The 17,882-nt window shown below is 38.8% G+C and overlaps 1 long non-coding RNA gene across 1 annotated transcript in view; it reads left to right on the forward strand.

The window, feature by feature from the left end:
* Positions 1-390: 390 nt before the first annotated feature.
* LOC145982751 (uncharacterized) overlaps positions 391-17,882 on the forward strand; it is a 128,715-nt gene continuing 111,223 nt past the window's right edge. The window contains exon 1 of the long non-coding RNA XR_014441140.1: positions 391-394. This is a non-coding gene — a long non-coding RNA (uncharacterized LOC145982751). The remainder of the gene's footprint in view (positions 395-17,882) is intronic.

Below are 17,882 nucleotides of genomic sequence, written 5' to 3' on the forward strand. Positions count from 1 at the left end.
TTTTGAATTAACATAACACTTCATTATACTCTGCAATACCCCGTGGTTACGTTCAGAAAGACCTATGGAGTTATGTAAGCCGACTGGCGAAAACTTGATTGTTATTCCCAATTTATTGCCAAGTTCCTGGAAAAGCTTAGATTTAAATGCAGATCCGCGATCGGTGTAAATATCCTGTGGGGTTCCGTAGCGCAACACTATCTCTTCATACACAAATTCTGCTGCTGTACTGGCCGTACAATCCGCAACTGGTTTGGCTATTAAATAGCGCGTCCCAAAATCTGTTGCAGCGATTATGTATCGATGACGAAGATTGGATGAAGGAGGATATGGACCTGAAAAATCTAGACAAATCCGCTGGAATGGCTTCTGTGCGGGAAAGGTGCACAGTTCTCCTGCTGGTAGACCTGGACGGCGTTTATTCTGCTGGCATGTAATACATTCCTTAATTTTCCGTTGTATAAATAACTTCATATTTGGAAAATAAATTCTTGATAAGGCCACATTGTAACACTTGGTAAATCCAAGATGAGAACCTCCTATGGGTGAAGCATGGAGTGTCTCAATGACAGAATCACGTAATGTCATTGGAATGCATAATAATTTCTTGGTAGTAGCTCCTAATTTCTGCTGTCTATATAATAATCCATCTTCCAACACATGATGATAGACCTGCCTCTGGATGGCTAAAGGTAATGTTCCATCGTCCCTGTCTGGGTCCTCCAAAACTTTAATAATTGGGCCAAAAAATTAATCCTGTCTCTGATGTTCCGCGACATCTGTGGTTGCATCAAATAATGTAAGTGTCCTGGGTTCGGGAATTTCTTCCTCAGTGTTGCCATCCTCTACGTTTTCTCCACATTCTCTGCTAAGAGGATCGGCGATGTTCTCCGTAGTTTTGACATGGATCGGAGTAAATGAAAAATCCTCCAAAAGATTGCTCCATCGAAGAAGCTTTGAGCTTAAATTACGAGATGTCCTAATATACGTAATTGCTTTGTTGTCCGTGTGTAAATCGAAATGGTGACCCACAAGATAAAATCTAAATGATTTGAAAGCATATAAAATTGCTGTTAACTCTTGCTCAATAACACTCAATCTTTTTTCAGTGTCCGTCAACGTTCTACTGCAGTACGCACATGGCAAGTACTCTCCTTCTGCATTGGGCTGCATTAATACGCCACTGACCGCATGAGATGAAGCATCGGTGAAAACCTTGGTGTTCTTTGCTGGATCGTACGGTAACAAAACAGGTGCAGTAATTAGTGCTTCCTTTAATTTCTCAAACGCTGATTGTTGTTCAGGACCCCATGTAAATTTCTTGCCCTTACGAATTAAACCTTGTAATGTGATGCAATGTCAGAAAAATTCTTGACGTATTTCCTCACGTTGCTGCAAAGACCTAAAAACATTTTAACCTTTTTTGTGGTGGTGGGAACTTTATAATTTTTAATGGATGACAGTATTCTATCACTGATACTGTAACCATATCTGCCCACATTGTGGCCTAAGGCAATTGTCTCGTAATATCCAAATGAACATTTAGGTACAGCCAATTTCAATCCGGCAGATCGTAAACATTGAAACATTTTCTCTAAATTCACCAACATATCCTTAAATGTATTGGCAAAAACAAACATGTCATCGATATAAAAGGCAAAGTTATTGTCGTTCATCCCCGCTGTAGCGAGATGAACACATCGGGTCATTGCCGCAGGAGAAGTCACATGTCCCATAGGTGTAAAATTCATCGCAAATTGTCCCCTGGCTGGTATAGTAAAGGCAGTGTACTTTTTCGATTCTTCCGCTAATGGAATTTGAAAAAATCCTTGTTTCAAATCGGCACTACAGTAATAGCTCTTACCGGCCATATTGTGCAATATCTCTGAGATGTTTCCTATAGAAACTGCATCGAAAACAGACCTAGCATTAAGTAATCGGAAATCCTGCACCATGCGATAAGCTCCTGATTTCTTCTTGACAAGAAAAACTGGTGAATTGTAGGGTGATGTCGTAGGACTGATGACCCCTGCTTCTAGCAAGTTGTCAATTTGCTGGTTAATTTCCTTACGCAGGTGTACAGGTATAGGGTAGGCTGGGACGTGAAATTCCGAATCGTCCTTTAACTTTATACGATGCGTATAGTTAGTGGCACAACCAATGTCCTGCTCGGACCAAGAAAATACATCTACATACTTCTCTAATAAGTGTCTAAGTTGCAACTTCTGATCGGGTTCCAATGCTGGATTAATGTCAAATTTAGTAATATCGTGCACTGGTTTTGTCACGGTGCCAGTCTCCTTAGTCACCATAAAGTTAGGTCCTTCGTCATCTGCAATATGACGCGAAGCTGGTACTGGATTTTGCCATGCCTCTGCGGTACCTAAGCGTGCCCCTTTCCTAATTTTAATTTTGTAAGAATTTGGATTAGTAATCCAAATTAAAAATGACTCCGGATTTACAATGGCTCGAGGCACCATTAAGCCTGTCTCCATTTGAAACTGTAAATCTGGTTCCAAATAAGTTAAATTTTGATTATTAGAATTTGTCAATTTGACAGGAATACACAAATGAGATCTAGGTTTAATTCTAATTTGTCTGGAAGTTACAAATTCCGGCACATATAAATCCCTGATCAGACTAGCAACTTTTATGGAAACGTCAAAGGTTTTTCTGTGTTCCGTCCTTAACTGGTTCCGCGGAGGAGTACCAAATCTCCTCAATGTGAGTCGATTTTGATCAAAATCCAAATTTGCCTTAGGAGCTCTTAAAAAATAATTTCCCAGGATTGTCCCATGTTCAAAATTTGGAATCACCCGAAAAGGATGGGTAAAATTGCGGCCGTTTATTGCAAATGTTAACAGGACAATCTCTTTAATTTCAATTTGTTCTTTTGCTACTCCCCTTATGGCCGTATGAATTTTAAAACGTTTGGCGGTTGAAGGAATGCCTCGATCACTGGTGACGGATACTTGGCTTCCGGAATCCACAAGAAACCTCTGACGTTGTCCCCCTAACACTGCGTTAATGTAAATTAATTCCTCATAGGGGAAAGTAGAGACTGATATTTGTTTGCCAAAGAAATCTGCGCATACGTCTCTTCTATGGGCAGTCACTGTTCGTTTAAAGCCTCCGTGTTCTGAAAACAAGTGGCTGCTGTGTGGTTAGGGTAATTACAAATAGAGCAGCGTGGTCTCCCCCGTTGCTCTTCCCTGTTTTACTGGCCTCGCCCTGCTGAAGACGAGGAACCCCGCGAGTTCTGTCCGCGGAAGTTTCCACGTCCTCGCCCTTGTTGGGTATTACCATATCGCCTATTGCGATCTGGGTTGTTACCATTATTATTGCGTCCATTCCTGTACCCCCTATTGTACTGTCGTCTATTATTGTTACCCCGATAGGAGCCTCTATAATTATTACCTGACTGATAGCTATCCCTATAATAAGGTTCTCTAAATTGTTTAGGAGTAGATGAGTCGGTGCCAGGGTTCTGTTTTTGATCCTCCATGCTATCCAATCTCAAAGTGAGACTGGCTAATCTTGCTTCCAGACCAGTTTCCTGAGCCTGGACTTGAACTTTGGTATTTTGAGGATTATTAGATAATTTTAATTGCTCAACCTCCTTTTGCAAGGCTTTGAATTTTGCCTCAATGTCTGAAGTGGGTCGCGATTGCGCAGACTCAGCAGCAGCCAGATTGTTACTCTGCAGTAAAATCTGCTGCTGTTGCGGAAAAGTTGGTGTATTATGCAAAGGAGAGAATAAGCTATCCCTTTGATCTTAGTACCTCAGTTTTCAGCTTGCGCTGCCTCATCAAGAACTGAAGTTTTTCAAAGGATTTTAAATCCTTAAGTAACCCATGCACGGACTCATACTCTTTATGGTGGATATCTTTCATGTAATCCACCTGTAATCCTAATATGATCTGTTTGATCTGTTGTTGAACACTCATTTTGGGGTCTGCCTTTAGTGGAAGTAATTGTTTGTCCCGAACATAATTCGTAACTGGCTCAGTTTCCTTGTGTAATCTATATCGAATTTGTTCCTCGATCTGGAATTGATCCAAGGACCCTGTAAATTCATTCTTAATTTTTTTCGTATCTCCTCGTAAGAAACTTCTTGATTTTCTGTACCATCTTTCCAGGTCTGGTACCATCGTAACGCTGGCCCGGCCAGAAGGGCTGGAAATAATTCCTGCTTACGGGCATTGTTCCATCCATTTAATATGGCAAGGCTATCCACTTTATCTGAGAATTTTGATACATCCTCCCCGGCTATCCCCTGAAATGGGATACCCTCTAAAATAGTTGGGGGAACAAACTGCGACTGAGCCATCGTTGCGAATTGTGTTTGGTCTAAATCTCTAATATCCTGATCTTGTTGCTCTAATTGTGGTTCACATTTCTGTTTTTCCAATAATTCTCGCTGAAGGCGTCCAGTTAAGATTGGGCTAAGTTTAAACTTGGGGGTGGAACTTGCAGCTGGGCCGCTGACATCTAAATTAAAACTTATAGTCCCTCGTGCTATATCTAATAATTGATCTACTGTTTCGTCGAGTTCATCAGCAAGGTGAAAGCTCGACATCTATCATGGCACAAGTAAATTCTTCTCCCCCATTAATTTTAAAACTTTAAACCCTATGTATTTTCAAAATGAAATATGGCAAGGACATACTAAAGAAACTAAATAAATGAGCAAAATTTTTGGGGTGGTGTTTGACCACGTGTCAATATTTGGGGTGGGGTTTAATCCTAAACTGGTTAACAAACTTTTTTCTCATCGCATTTCCGAAAAAATGCATGAGAAGCCCTAGCAAATCCACCACGTGTCAAAATTGAGCTAGGGGGAAAATTTCAAAGCTAACAATTAACTGTAACTCTTTTCATTTTCTGAAAAAAAAAATGAAAAGGCCTCAAGCACTCCACCACGTGTCATTCTATAGAATGAAGGGATCTGAACCAGTTGTTTCTGCAATTAATTGCTGGGGTGATGTAAACTACTCATCATTCATCCTCTTGATGAGACCACTCGTCATTGACATGACGAGTTATCGCTTGGCATGCGAAAGGTACAAATTACACAAAGGAATTAAACTACTGAAAAGACAATGGTCACTCGTTGGGTTTTGCGAACCGTTGAACCTGTATCATGGCTGGGTGTAGGATAATTACCTGTCTATCTGAAGTCTTTAGCTGAATGAAAATAGCGAAGTCCTCTGTAAGCTTCTCTCCTATTTGTCGACCAGAGCGTTGTTCTACTCTTCACCTACTGCCTTGCTGACCACCTTCTCTCTCTCCGCTCAAACTCCAAAGTCCGTCACCTCCCAGCTTGTCTCACCTCTATATTCCCTGGCCATCGAGCTCTTCCTCGATGCCGAATCGCCGAATCGTGTGTTTAATATAATTGCTACCATGCAAACCGCTGACACCATAACCAGAAGTATTACCTGTTTCCTGAATGCTCAGGAGGTTTGCATGGCACAACACAATGCATTGTAAACATGCCTAAGAGGCTTGAGACAGCTGAGAAAAACAAGTGAATGCCCTGGTCAACATGAAGCGTTCAGAGAGACTTAATAAAATAAACATACAATCTTAGGGATTTAAATGATATATTTTCAATTTTTTGCATAAAGCAACAGGACTTAATGTTATTCTGCCGTATGAGTAGGTTCGCCCTGTGGGCATGCTAACATGCCATCATAAGGAAGAATAAGTTCAGATTATTTCGTCTCCATGATTATTATTTATTGATCAGGTTGTTCATTATTCATATCTGGTATGGTTAGGTTTCGCCCTGTGAACATGCTAACATGTTGCCATACCCGATATCAAGTCGATGTCTCTAATATTTTACGAATTATAGCAGTTTATATTTCTGCATATATCTTGAAGCCAGACCATAATGTCCAATTTATATTAAAATCGGAGTCAATACTTAAGACTGTATATCATGGAAAGGCCTTTTCCGAATTCGCCTTCCTTTTGCCGATAGAGCGCGCACAGCGTTTACACCACCAGATGTTTTGTCCAGGCCCGCTTCGCGAGGCTCCTCAAGAACACGCCTCCTCCGGTACACGGGCAGTTAGTGATTGACAGGTCGTAAAACCCTTGTCACTTCTTTCCTCAGACATGTCCTAGGTTTTGCTGTTCGGGTCTTCACTGCCAAAAGCTGATCTTACCATTTCGTGTCAAAATTCCAGACGATAATATAGAGTCCTGCAGCAACAATATGTGGCTTGTAACATACATAATTGTGAAAGCGTCTTCTCTTCAACGAATAAGGAGTCCCAGTAGTCTATTATTGACCTCCGGGGCGAGGAAGTTAGCGCAGCGCGCTTCGACAGCAGGGGTCCTGGGTTCGAATCCCGAGTAAGACATGGATGTTTATTTTCTGAATGTGAATGTGAAAAAATATGGAACTGAGTAAAAACTGATATATGAGAAAAGCAGAGAAAATATGACATCGGACTGCCACGTAGTAAACCCAGGTTCGATTCTCAGTGTGAATCATTTCAAGCGGAAAATTTTCCAACATTATCCTTGCATAAAACCAACACTGTGAATGTATTTGATCTATTTTTATAAAACTTTCACTGATACGCAATATATGCACTAATTTAATCAAACTTGCATATTTTAATTAATATTAGGTCTAAAGCAAAATATGGTTATTTAATACCATGTTTTCCAAAAAGATAATAGTTAACAAAATGGTCAACTTTTTCTATTTATATATATTTGTTGTTGTAACCCCTATGCAAGGGTAGTATTTTCCTAAACTTGATTTCGTTTAAAAACTGCAGCCATGTTTGACTTATGGTTTGCGGCATTTTTAGCCTTTGTAGACAGTTGCGGTAATTATGATAACTCATCTAGCTTGGGTAAAGAAACATTGTTTTCAGTTCATTTCAAGCTACATTGTATGTTTCGTGTATTTTTTCAACATATTGATTTTGACCAAAATTCAAAGTTTAGGATATTTTTTTTAGGGAAGTTATGTAATATCAGAGTATTTCGGCTGAATTACTGTTATAGCTCTTTGATCGTTTCTTGATTCTCTTTTTCAAAATTTTGAGCCCAGATGTCTCCGATGGGGGAGCTAAAAAAATTATATTTACAGCGTAAGGATTACTCTATGACAAGTACCTGTGAAACAAAATTTCCAGATTGATATTTCATGGATAACAAACCTACAACAGGGGAGGGATTGTTCAAAAAAAGGCATTTTACATTATTATTTACAAAGAAATGTTTGCTTTTTAATAATCATGTAATTAGAATTATTGTATTTATTAATTACATCATGCGAATGGGGTAATAAGTCCGTTAGTAGTGTTACGAATTAAATTTTCCTTTTTCTTTATCCCATTAGTTATGAAGAACTTCATCCCGGCTCGACAAATGTCACAAGGTCTTTCAAACTAAAAAATAGACTGCTTTATGCCAAATTTAAGTCAGATTACGTGCCAGTAAGCAGTTTTTACCTGTTTAGACCACTACTTCAACTGCGACATTTGTCCGAACGGGAAGTTAACCGATTCTGGCCTACGTTAACTTATTCTATATAGAATTACAACAAAATTGGTTGCTTTGTTATTTTATTGTAATTTTGAAAAATCCAATTATGTATAAAAATATGTTTTGTTACTATAATTAGCTACTTGTATTTGAAAGAAATTGGTAAAGCCACCTACCTGAATTATGCAATGTGTTTTGAAGGCATATTGGTGGGTGGGTGGTGGTGGCCCTTTACATATTCACAGTCTCGGTTATTTATAGAGGCGATGCAAATCGTCTCTATGCTCCCCCGTAGTTATATAGAAGAGTTCCTTGTACTTAGATGCACCCCATGCAGTGGGAGGAGCCCACTTTCCTCACCCTCTCCTCCGGGAATCGAACGGCAGTCAAGCTCTCTTATCGACTGGCTTTATTCTCCCAAAAATAATTTCCGAAATAAATTATGACCGATTTTGAATCAGGTGCAGCACAAACAACATTGGAGATATTGAATCGGTAGAGAAAACCCGATTTGCAGGTTGTAAACTTATATTGGCTCCCGATCGTTCGTGTATATAAATACAACCTCCCCCCAATTTTTTATAATTCTCTAGGCATTGAATTAATAATGAAGGTTAGTATATTGAATCTTTCACCCGAAATTCATTATAAAATTTTAAAATTAATTCTTAATGATTTATTGATTTGATGTTTTAAGTCCACTTTATGCACAGTAAGGCTAATCGGGCCTGGGCCAGGCATGGAACCCGGGATCCTTTGATTACAAGGTGACGACGCTACCACTTCGCCATCGAGGATGCTCAGTTTTTAATGGGGATGTAATTTAAATTACTAATATTACAAAAGCCTCCCCGCTATTTATTCCATCCTGTTTAATGATTACGAAAGATTGTTGTTTCAATTTAGCATGTAGAAGGATTCGAACAGGTGTACCAGCCAGATTATATCGGCGTTATCTTCCAACGTTTCGAGCACATACATAGCAACAACATCTCATCCCTGAAGATGAGAGCAATATATACGATGGAAGCTAACGCTGATTTGACCTCCCCTGTTCAATTGACGTAGCCAGGTAAGCTACAACTCCTATGTAGAAGGGTGGAAATGCAAACGAGTTGGATGAGATAATTGAGGAAATTAATGAATGATAGCCTAAGTCTGATGAGATGGAGGCCAAAAAAAATGTACATATGAAGATAAAGTGCCTACTGGCAAGAGCTAAATAGAATAAGATATTAGACGAAAATACAAAAATTGATTTAGTAATAATTAGAGGTTATTGTAAGCGTAAAAAATTGATGAATGAAAAAATATGTTTTGATATGTTTAATAAATTTTGATTAGGGTGCGGATTTGAAGGCAATTTGTTCTATCTCTCTCTCTCTCTCTCTCTCTCTCTCTCTCTCTCTCTCTCTCCCTCTATATATATATATATATCATTACATATGTTTTGTCACTGCTGTTTGTCTACTAACTATTCATACTGTGCTTCAAAAGCTGCTTACTTTTAGGGATACTTCATATCGAAGCAACACGTGTCTCTTGGTAACTGGCTCTCAGTAATAAACGCAATCAACCATTCAGCTTGTGTTGTCTCTTGCTTGTGTGTCCCTCCGACTGAGTTCTTTTTCATACGGTGCATCGTGTCGCCCTGGCCTGTTGTTCGCGCATGCACAGTGAATATTTTGCTTTAGACGGTGTGAAATATCCGTGTCGCTTGATTGAACGCAGGTTTGTGTGACATGTTATCCTACAACTGTGTGAAACGTGACAGGAACTGTTAATTTAAAGGAATGACATTTCTCTTTGTACATTGCATGAAATTAAACTGTGTATTTTCAGAATATCTGCATGTAATATTTCAGATTCTTGAAATTACTAAAGGACAGGGGTTCGAGGCTGAGAGCTTGAGTATAAATTCCTCGTAAGTTGGGGTAGTTGAAGTGTTTGTTAATAGGTTTGGCATGGATCTCAGGATACCAATAATATAATTTTGAGAATAGCCCGCACTGCCCTAAGTCCTTACCTTAGTGATATTAGACGAACGTTGATTGGATTGTTCTCTAGACGAACGAGTATCTTTTATCTTCGTATATTAAAAACAACTATATTCAAGGTCTGGTGCTCAAATTTGCTGCAGATCGGAAGTATTCTGGTGGGAAATAAATATTTACAGTCTAACTTATAAACAGTGGGTGGATTTTCTTTACACCTACCATGAGATGGGTTGATGCCCCGACTACTGGAGAGGGATAGAGTAGTTTCTAGGAACGCAAACACTTTACGAAAATAAAATGGTCGCTACGCTGCGCCGCTGTTATTGTTGTTACTTTTATAACAGTTTTGCCATTTGCCGGCTTTACTGATCTTCAAATTTAACAAGTATTATTTATATATTTTATTCAATTTCTGTTATTTAGCGTCATTTTTTAGCCAACATCGGCTAATCGCGATGATGATGAAGGGACGCCACCAAGGTCTAGTATATTATTGTTGTTGTTGTTTCATTTACTGAGTTTTAATTGTTTCATCATTTCACAATTTGTAATATGTAAATATTAAAAACCATTGCATAAGAAAAAAGTATAAAATGTCGGTGCTTAGTAGTGCGGGGGAAAGGGAGGCACCAAACGACAATCCTGCCCAGGGACTGATCTATGGGGCTGGCGTCTTGTTTCAACTCTTAGAACCTCGGAAAACTGAATTCGCCCGAATATGTGAAATGACGGCGCACAAGTTCACAGTTGACACTTACGATTTATCTTTATGATTGTAATTTCGATTATGATAATCTGTAAATAATGAAGTTGATAAATAACGTTCAGGTATGTTTGAATTAGTCGAGACCGAGAGTATGAAATACTAATTTAAAAAAATGAAACCTGCAGAAATGAGGTAACGGCGAGGAAGAAGAAAGATCATCCGTGTTAGATGTAGTGAAACAGCAGTATTTGTTGGTGTTTACCATAAATGTGGAAGTACTGCGCAATTAACATAAAATTTCTTGCCCGATCATTTAGCCGTACCATAGAAGTGTACCATTAAAATTCCTTTGAATTATTATTACTTTTCAAACAATGTATCTATATTTATTTATTTATTTATTTCTTCTTTTACATGGCGAAGTTAAGACTGTGGAGCCTTTTCTTCCACTTGACCATGTTTACAAAAAAATATGAATGTGAAATAATTAAAATATTGAAAAATAAAAATATATATTAAAATTACAGAGAAATAAGAAATACAAAGAAAAAATACATATAAGAATGGTAATCTAACCTATAGATACGGGCACACACACTCACACTCACACATACAGTGCTGTGCAAATTAATGCGGACAAAGAGAGAAAAATCACCCTTCCACAGTTCTCCACGCTTTATGGGAGATAATCGAATAAATACGTAACATAAACTTATACTAGTAGTATCAGCTAACTGTTTGATGCGTACTTGATACTGTTTACAACAATTGCAACAATTGCAAGGTTTGAAGCATTCCTGTTGTTTCATTATTGTCGTTGTGGTGCAATGTCAATTATTAACCAACAGACTTCTGTGAGTGCTTGGCTGTAGTAAACACGCTTTTGTTGTGCTCCGTGTTCCTACGTGTTTTCAGTATGGATATAACACCCAGAAAACGTTCTAGAATTATTACATTGAGTGAGAACACATCCATGACTGTGCGGCAAATCGCTGAAGTGGCTGGTGTTGGGAAATCAGCTATGTCAAAAATTATTAGAAACTAAAGGGCAACTGGTAGTTTTTCTCCAAAACGAAAAGGAAAGTGTGGTAGAAAACGTATTTCACAACTGTATACATAGCTACAGCTCGTCGGCTCACACATGAGAAGGAATAAATATCCTACCTCCAATTCTGGTTTGGCTCTATTTTAGAGACGGAGTCTCATACTCGATCTCGTGTCCCTAGGCCACGCAGGATCTGATCTCGTTCTTCAATGTAAATTAATATCTTTCTGATAAACTATGGTAGGTGTGGTGAATGGAAACATATAGTGACATTAGAAAATCATGCGCTTATTCATACCTGTATGCTACACTGGTTGTTCTCTGAATTAATTCATGTTAAAATGACATTTGAAAAGGATTAACTAATAGTTATTGTCAGCTTAAGAGCATATGTGCTAAAAAGGTTACAGAAGTGGCTGCAAGGGTAGGGACCCTCTTAGTATCGATCACGTAAAATTTGAATATCAAAATATATTTATGTGAAGATGTGGTCCACCCAAATCTTTGACAGGTATCCAGTAGTTCTCCCACGTAAGAAAGTCTGGCGCTGTCACTGCTGTTTACCTATTAACTATTCAAAAGCTGCTTACTTTTAGGGATACTTCATATCGAAGCAACACGCGACAAGCGACACGTGTCTCTTGGTAACTGGCTCTCAGTAATAAATGCTACCAAACATTCAGCTTGTGTTGTCTGTTGCTTGTATGTCCCTCGGACTAAGTTCTTTTTCATACCGTGCATCGTGTCGCCCTGGCCTGTTGTTCGCTCATGCACAGTAAATATTTTGCTTTAGACGGCATGAAATATCCGTGTCGCTTGAGGATTTCACCAATTGAACGCAGGCTTCTATGACATGTTATTCTACAGCTGTGTGAAACGTTGCTGTTGATTGGATTGTTCTCTAGAGGTATGTGTCGCTTGTCTCTTCGGTCTGCAGCTACATTGAGAAACGTTGCTGTTGACTGGCTCGTTCCCAAGCGACACGGGACATTCACATAAGCAACAAGAGCCTATTCAGTTTAAAGCAAAACATGCACGAACAACAAACCGAGTCGACATGATACACGATATTGAGAGAAAGTCCCAATCCGAGCGACATGCGACACGAGTAGCTTCTTTCAGTCATGAACAAGATATGAAGATGTAATTGAATTCATTGTCACTCGCCCTCTTAGGGAGAACTCACACCGAAGCGACACGCACCACATGTCGCTTGGGAACGAGCCAATCAGCAGCAACGTTTCACACCGTAGCGGCATGACAGGCAGCACATGCCTACGCTCGATTGGTGCAATTCTCAAGCGACACGTGTCGCCGGTCACTTGTCGTTCCGGTGTGTTTTCTCCCTCCATCACGATTAATGTATTCACATAATATACAAAGTAAAATATCAATGAAACTAGAATTAAAAAATTTGCAAGATGTAGGTTCCATTATTATAACATAACATTACATATAGTATAATTGAATGTGCAGTGAATTATTTTTAAAATTTAAATATCTACCTTCAGCATAGTTGTCTTACCTCTTTATGAAATAGATCGGTGTTCTTTAAATGTGAATGTATTGCCCAAGCGTGTTCTTTGTATAGACACAAATTGTATTTTTAAAATGCGTTGAAGTTAATGTGACTATAATTGAAAATGTATTCAGAGATCGAGACAAAAACGAGAGAGCTTTTACATAACTTGGGACAAGAACAAGATTTAGAGTTTGAAAGAGTACCCGACTGTCTCACTTCCTTTCGCTGTAATTTCTGTAGGGCCTTCCAAGGCACGTATCTAGAAATACACCGAACCAATTGTGTCAGGAATAATAATAATAATATGATGTTTAAGTTAAAATTATATTATTACCACATAAATAGGTAAAAAGATCGGATAACAGCACGTATTCATTATCTAGCTTACCTGTAGTTAAGATCGGCATAATTTGCATAAAAAAGAAGTGCCCTGACAAAGAAATTCATTTCAAATTGATGAAGAATTGAATATTTATTGAATAAAAGAGAATGTTAGATCCGGTTAGCGAAAAGTAAAGTTCCTGATTAATATTTTATGTATATTGTTATAAATAGTAGCGTGCAATCATAAATCTTTGGTAATTGGTACTGTCCTTCTAAGCCCCCTTATTCCAAACGTTCTTCCAATAAGTTCAAAGAGTGGGCCTCCTCGATGGCGCAGCGGTATCGTCGTTGCCTTGTAATCAAGAGATCCCGGGTTGGATACCCGGTGGATGCAAGTAGTGGTTCGAATCTCACTTTAAACTGTAAGTCCAGTCCCGATTAGCCTTTCTGTGCAAAAAGTGGACTTAGAAACTACAAATCAATCAATAAGTTCAAAGGAAATTATAACCATCGATTATGTAATAAATGAATGCTACACAAATATATTTTCATTATTTATTTTTTGCACTTGGAAAGTCTTTCTTGGGGAGGGATCCGGACCCCTCCCTAAATAAGTCCTTGAGTTTCCTCGATGAAATTAGTAGTAATTATCTCGACTTGTATTCAAGGGGTCTCACGTTCGATCCCCGGTAGAACTACACAGTCGTCTGGATCCCACTTTATCCTGTAGCCCCAGTCCCGATTACCCTATTTAAGCATGTAATTGACTTAAAACTAACTTTAATTTTGCTATAATGTATGTAAGATTCAATTGGGACAGTCTCTGTATTAATGTATTTATCCTTTTGGAAAATAGAAATAAGACAAATGGAACACAATGAAAAAACAGCCGGGTGAAGGAAATCAACTTTGGATTTTCCGAAATGGTCGGAGCACGGTCAAAAGCCGCCCCCAAGGGAAAATACAATACCAAGGGTAGAAGAAGAAGTAAGCGAAGCCACGCCCACTATTGTAAAACCTGGTCAGAGTCATCTATCGGCAGACGGCTGAACTTGTAGGACTTGAACATAACCCCGCCAGCCGATGGCCAGCCCCGCTATGGCTCGAATAAAGCCATCCTCAACGCTGTTTGAAAATGCATATCAATGTTTGCAAATGGCGTTATGTCACAATGGGCCTCTCAATTTGAAAAAACAAAAAATCAGTTTACTCAGGAAGGATGCAAGAAAGCCTTGCAAGGTTTAATTTTTACAGTAACTTAGAATCGGGCTCTATACGCCGATCCAAAAAGTGAGATATTTAACAGCTAATATCTTTTAAAATATGGAAGTGATAAAAAAAATTCAATTTTCACTGTTAAGATTCATCCTTTCTAATCAATTCACCACAAAGCTCATTCAAATGTCCCAAATAGTTTTCGAGTAAAAGTGTTCTGAATGAAGGTCTGTTTTTCCGCTGCCCATGATATAGCCTCTTAAAACCTTCGCCAGTCACGTGGAGGTTATGCTTCATTATGTCAAGGAGCGTTAATAAAGTTCCAAGCAAGCGCCTGGTCGTCTTTATATAACTGATATGACAGCTTGATCCATATTATGTAAATAAACTGCAAAAGTCGCGTAGATTTAATTATAAGAAAGAAATCTGTTCTGTCCTTTATTTATGGAGATCTTTAACTAAGATGTAAATTTATAAAAGTATCTTGAAAATAAACCATCTTCAGGAAAATAATTGCCCATAAAGAAGCCTACTGAAGACGCAGACCTTTCTTCGGAAACAGATGTTATTCATTTATAAAATCTCCCTTTTCCATAGCCTGTCAAATGATTTAGTACATAACAGTCGAAGCTTCATATCCCACGTATTTCTACTACTATACCCGTTCCTGAGAGGGGTCAGAGTATCCCATTAGCCCACTGAATTAGCCGAGGTGAAGAAACAGATGACATAGGATATTGAAAGGTGATTGAAGGAAATAGGAAAGTAAAGATGAGGATGGACGCTTTGTCTTCGTGATTTTTTTTACTGTAATAGCTGCGATTGTATAGTTTTTCGAAGGCGATTTATGCTCGAGGACGCTGACGACAGAGGGTGGCCTAATGGTTCGAGAGAGGAACCGCCACGAAGCCTAGTTCAGTATGAGAGCAGCCTAAAGTGTCGCGATGGATGTTTCCGCTCACTTTCTTCGTCTCCTTCGAAGTTTAGAGCTGGCGATCGAGCGCAGGTCTCTCCCCAGCCATGCAGCTAAGCAATGATGATTTCAAAAGGATGGTATTTGTTTTATTTTGATTTTGAGCGTTTTCCCTTATCAGTTGTTATGTTTTCCTTCCTAATTTTTCGTAACGCTATGCGTCGCTCTTCATAGTCATTCACCTGTTGATATGTGCTGATAGGAATATTGGCAGCCCTGAAATAACTCCCCCTGGAATTGGAGGAAGGAAACTGAAGGGAGAGATAGTGGTCACGGCACCTTACAGGGTGGGAATAACCTTTTGCTAGGGGTCTGCAGGAAAAAGTAACAACAATTAAGAAATTATTGTAATACCAAATGTTTACTACGACAATTGTGGTTACAAAAACAAAATTAAAAGTTAGTTCACGACAAACCACCTTGTTTCAAGGCAAATGCCAAAACCAAGACCTTCTTTGGCGAAGTGGCATTGATTTCTTCAGCAGTTCTGAATGGCCGGGTGCATCACCGGACCTTAATGCAGCGGAGCACTTTGGGGCTATTCTGAAGGATGCAGTCGAGTCCTTGATGGTAGTGGAACGCGGACCGGACCGCTATTCCCGGCCAACACTTCTTGCACATCTGGAACAAGTCCTCCGTGACATGGAATGGAATACGGACTGTTTGCGAATCTTCTGAGCTCCTACCCTGATCGTCTTCGTGCTGTGAGAGAAGCAAACGGCGGACATACTAACTTTTAATTTTGATTTTGTAACCACAATTGTCGTAGTAAACATTTGGTATTACCATAATTTCTTAATTGTTGTTACTTTTTACTGTGGACCCCTAGCAAAAGGTTATTTCCCACCCTGTACAAGTCTTCTGCCTGTGCTATCTAAAGTACTCGAGAAAATAGTGCATTCGCAGACGTTAAACTACGTTAACACGAATAATTTACTGCCCCCGCTGCAATCCGGATTTCGTGAGAAACACAGCACAGCCACTGCTCTTGCTAAAGTTGTGGATGATATTCTCTATGCCATTGATAAACAGCAAGTCACTATTTAGTACTTCTGGATCTCAGTAAGGCTTTTGACACTGTGCAGCATGATTTATTATTAGCCAAACTTAAATATTACAAGTTTTCTCCTTCAACATTAAACTGGTTTCAAACATATCTATTTAACAGACGTCAAAGGGTCGTATTACATAATTCACCATCTCACGTGTCTCAACCTATAACGCTAAAAGCAGGCGTGCCGCAAGGATCGATATTAGGGCCCCTCCTCTTCACCCTTTACACTGCAGATTTGCAGCAAGTCATAAGATTCTTCACTCCACATTTTTACGCAGACGATACCCAATTATATTTCTCAGATCATTACGCTTCGTTGGAACATAAGCTTCAGTCACTAAATTCTGACTTGAACATCGTCAGTAACTGGTGTGTATCTAACGGTCTTAAAATAAATCCAGAAAAATCGACTTTCACAATCATTTATTCTTATTATTCAAGGTCGTTAATTAAAAATATTAAGATCGAGCTCAAAATAAACAATTTGCCCATTGTCAGGAATAACACTGCTAAAAATCTAGGTCTGATTTTTGACGAAATTTTTGATTGAACAGAACATGTAAAGACGCAATGTAGGAAAGCTTATGGAACACTTAGGAATCTGAATCGTTTCCGTGACCTCCTCCCTGCGGAATGCAAACTAAGACTCATCCAAGCGTTAATCTACCCATTGTTCGACTATTGTGATAATGTTTACGGCCTGCAACTCTCGCAAAAGCTCAGTAAAAAAATACAAATGGTGCAAAATGCTTGCTTCCGATACATTTTTCAAGCCAAGAGATCCGATCATATTCTTCCATTCTTAAATAATAACCTGCTTCTTACCATGGCAAACAGAAGGAAGTTGTACTATCTCTGTTTTATAAGCCGCATACTGACAGAACGTAAACCGCAGTACCTGTTTGAGAAGATGCATTCCCGTAGGGAAATCCATCAGTATGTTACCCGTAAGCGGAACAACTTCGATTTACCCCATCACTCTACCACGGCCTATAAATCATCTTTCTCCTTCTCGGCTCCCAAAAGCATGGAATGCATTGCCTGCAAATATCGCTAGTGTAAACAACCCATTATATTTCAAAGGTAAAATAAAAGATCTGCTGTTAATGGAACAATGGCAGAGTCGGGGCACATACTGAAGGTATCAAGTCACTCACTATAAGGAATTGTTTTATTATTACTATTGTCTTTTGTATTTCTAGTTACACTTTTTTTTGTATCCAACTAATTCCTATATATTTATTCTCTTCATTTTTTTATTTTTTTATTATTATTATTATTATTATTTTTTACGTTAACTTACTGCTCCATAAGTTTATATCATCTCATATGTATTATCATATTGACAAGAGTTAGGTGGCAGAGCAGCCCTTGGCTAAACCTCGCCCGCTGAATAAAGAAAATTTATTATTATTATTATTATTATTATTATTATAAAGGCACTGATATTTTGATCAGTGAGCATACAGTGTCAAGTAAATGATCTGTCTGCTCGACGAGCGAAAATCTTGCTCAGCGAGCGTCGCTCAGA

The sequence above is a fragment of the Lepisma saccharinum genome, unplaced genomic scaffold (genome assembly GCF_977018435.1).
Source record: "Lepisma saccharinum unplaced genomic scaffold, izLepSacc3.1 HAP1_SCAFFOLD_388, whole genome shotgun sequence".
NCBI classification, from domain to species: Eukaryota; Metazoa; Arthropoda; class Insecta; order Zygentoma; family Lepismatidae; genus Lepisma; species Lepisma saccharinum.